Below are 3,642 nucleotides of genomic sequence, written 5' to 3'. Positions count from 1 at the left end.
TGATCTTTCTTTACTCGTTTTCGTCGAGGATGAGCATGTCTTTTCCATCACCTGGCTGTTTCTACTGTACACACAGTTTTCTGATATACACTGAAGTCCAAAAATTACATTGACGAAATCACATTTTTCATTTCAATTTCGTTACGTACATGATTTTGTTTGGGCTAAGATTTTTCTCGAACCCCTCCTTGGAACAAGGCACGTGTGTGTACGTGAACGGATCGGGTTTCGCAACTTCAAAGTGGATTCATATGGTTTCCGTTTTGTTTGTCTTAAGTGTGTGAGTTTTTTGCTCACCAACCAGTAGACTTGATTTATCCAGGATAATTGGAAAGAGGAAAGATTTCTAATACTGAAGACATTGCTAGCTATCGAAGCCGATACCCACAAAAACATGGTGAACAAACATCGCAACCCATCGTTTGAACAAGTTGCTCGGTTCGAGCTAAATGGGAATGTGATCGGGCAAACAGAATGAAAAATACACATCGCAATTGAACAAAAAATCGGAGAAATGCCGATTCGTTCTTTCTGCTGATTCAAACGATGAGATGAATTGGCATCGATTTTTCGTCTTTGACTCTCGAAATTTCACCATGACGGCCTATTGCTGTGCGATCGACAAAAACCCGCTCACCAATCCGCTGAAAAGCGCACATACATAGAGATTCTAAGGCTCGCGGAGGCGTGTAACGAGCATAAGTAATCGTTTTAAATAAATTCTCCCCCTTTGCTTTCCCGTTTTAATGCTTGGGCGGATTGAAGAGGGTTTGTAAGGTTGCTTAATTTGTTTCTAAAGCTCCCGATTCCCGCAACCGCCCATGGCCGCCATTGCAATATTTTGTCCTCTGTTTGTATGCGCTCCCTTTCGTAACTCCTTAATGTGCCTTTTCTCTCCTCGCCGTAATTCTTGGTAGAAGGTTTTATAATGGCTTTTTTGGGGATCCCTGCAAAAACTCTACTCGATTTGGGTTGAAAATCAACAATCATTCTCGTTTTCCTTTCATTTCTCCTCCACATTGGAAGGTCCCCTACAGTTCCAGTGCAAAATGAAAAGTGATCCTTTTGGCTTTCATCCTTTTCTCATTCGAAATAGTATCGGTTGCCATGGGATGAACGCTATTCGACGAGAAGGAAATGAAAGTATCCAAGGAAGCGTGGGGAAATGTGAAGGAGTATCCTTGTGGTTTTTGCTTATGCTTTGCAAAAATGGAACTGAAAAGATCTTGAGAAAGAGAAGCAAATCAAACGACAATCAGCGAACGTTTCAATAGCATCGTTTTGAAAGAAATTGCAAACAATCTACAGGAGCTTTGATTGCTTCTCATGGTGGTAAAGAATCCCAACGAACGCTCTCCGGTAGTAAGTCTTTGCTAAGCTATATAAAAATATGCACAAAACCATTGAAAATATAGTGTATATAAAGAGTCCAAGGAGAATAGAGTACTATTTTTGATTCAGTAAAGCAACTCATGTTGTTTTATAGACAAAAAATAATTAATTAAATAAATAACATTTTCCTACATACAACAAATAAATAACATTATCCTTAATATAATCCAGGCTAGGTTGCGCTCATAAATAGTATTTAGCAGGATAACCCTAACTAAATGAGTTATTACGGTTGGATTCCCATTGTGAGTTCACAAACAAAAGTGCAAACAAGTTCCTGCTTGATTTTAGGACGAAACATTTGTAAAGTAAATGACCCATTAACTGGACGGTTGGATTCCAAAAGCGGCTCCCCTTACGTCAACCATCAAAAGGCAAATACCGACTTTTCAACTTTGTTCCCTTTTCTCCTCTAGCGCTTCGACCATCGTTTCTCAAGGTTAAGAAGTTTGTTACTTTCCTTTTCTCGATCCCAGTCACGAAAACAAAACGATACAGCAGGCTCATTCATTGTACTTTCAACGTTGCAGAAAAAGGGCTACGCGGGGCATTTTTTATTTCCAGTGAATCATCATCAATCTCTTCGGAACAGACCCGTAACAAGCTCGGATAAAATGGTCGCTTGTTGCGCTCATGACAAACTCACGTTGATTGGAAAGTGTACATGAACTGGCTCCGGCATTAGACGTTGGGGCGGGAGATATGGGTGGGGTAAAGCTATTTGAGAGATTAATTTAGAACCGAGCCTCCCCCTAGACCGACATGCCGCACCCCCACACACACAACCAGAACCACAGAACGGATGGTGTTGATTGAGCTACTCTCAGGGGCGATGGCGAGCGATGGGCTCTAATTACGATTTAATTCAAATGAATGTCACTCTGATCCAATTTATGACGCGCTTAAAATGCGATTATCGTCACTATTACCTATGCCTTGGCGATTGCTGTTTTCTAAGGAATGATATAGCCTGCCCGAGTAAGAAACAAGATAAGGAAGTCTTCATAGTCGTTACCTTAAAGTTGCATAACCGTTAATCTTTTTACGGAATTCGAAGTATGGAAGAGTTAAAGTATAAAACTACCCAAAAGCAGAAATCCCACACAACGTCGTTGAAGGGTTGCACAGGATTTACAACATTAATCGAATGAACGTATGAATTGAGGAAGAGAATAGAATGGGTTACCTCTGGAGAAACGTCCTGTCATACAAATGATAGTTCGGAAGTCTTTCATTCTAATCCTGATAAATGCGGATCACCATTCTCTTAATCGTTATATTGTCGTTGCTGAACATTGAAGTCCTCACAATTACTCCTGGGTTTACATAATAAAGTCTTTACACGAAACGCACATGGGATGGCGATAGTTCTTGCCTTGTCGGTGTGGATTATAACTATAGATTGGATTGGCGAAAAGCTACCAACAACCTCTCGGAGCTCAAATTGAAGCTGTACAAATGTACTTTCAAGTTTTTTTTTTTCACCGGGACATACCAAGACGGAACTCGCATTCTACAAGTTCCGCTCGTTTCCTACGGTTGCAATGGACTCTACTGTGTTCATTGCGTACAAGCCGAATCCAATTAATTAGTCTCCGACCTACCAAACCGTCATCATCATTATGATACCAACCCTTCCCTCCTGCTGTTCCAGGATGTGCAGTCTGGAAGTATTAGAAACGAACTTCCGAACAAAACGGGACGGCGGCCCGGGCGGGAAATGCAGAAATGATGATGGATAGGTTGGTTGTGTGGTTTGTTTGTTGTACTGATTACTTCCAAGCATAGCCGGGTGGCCATTTCAGCATGCATCGTGGTTTGCTCGTCGGGGGGATTTTGCTGTGGTCAACCGGCACGCCGACAACATGAGCGTAAATACTCGAAACGGTCCTCCGGGATCTCCGGTGGGATTGAAAGCGATAAAAGCGAGATGCTGTTCGAAAGACGCCTTACACACGCCTCTGTTGGTCCTGCTCGGACACTCAGTCAAACACTAGCCCTCACCCGCGCTATTTTCCCAATAAGCCGTTGCCATACAATGCCACTTAGCTTAGAGACAGGTTTGCCGCTGGCATTTGTTGTATTGGCATGTAACATTTGAAGCACGAAGAGCAGTTGCCGAAGGCCACGCAGGGTTTATGTGTTTAGTTAATTTTCGTTAGGCCACTCAATGAATGAAACCACCGTGTAAATAAGTCGACGGATTGAATCAATACTCCAGCGCCATTTCACCGGCCTCCGCTTTGGGTA

This window comes from Anopheles coustani, chromosome 2 (assembly GCF_943734705.1).
Source record: "Anopheles coustani chromosome 2, idAnoCousDA_361_x.2, whole genome shotgun sequence".
Taxonomy (NCBI): Eukaryota; Metazoa; Arthropoda; class Insecta; order Diptera; family Culicidae; genus Anopheles; species Anopheles coustani.
The sequence above is the reverse complement of the archived record's forward strand: the minus strand, read 5'-3'. Positions refer to the sequence as shown.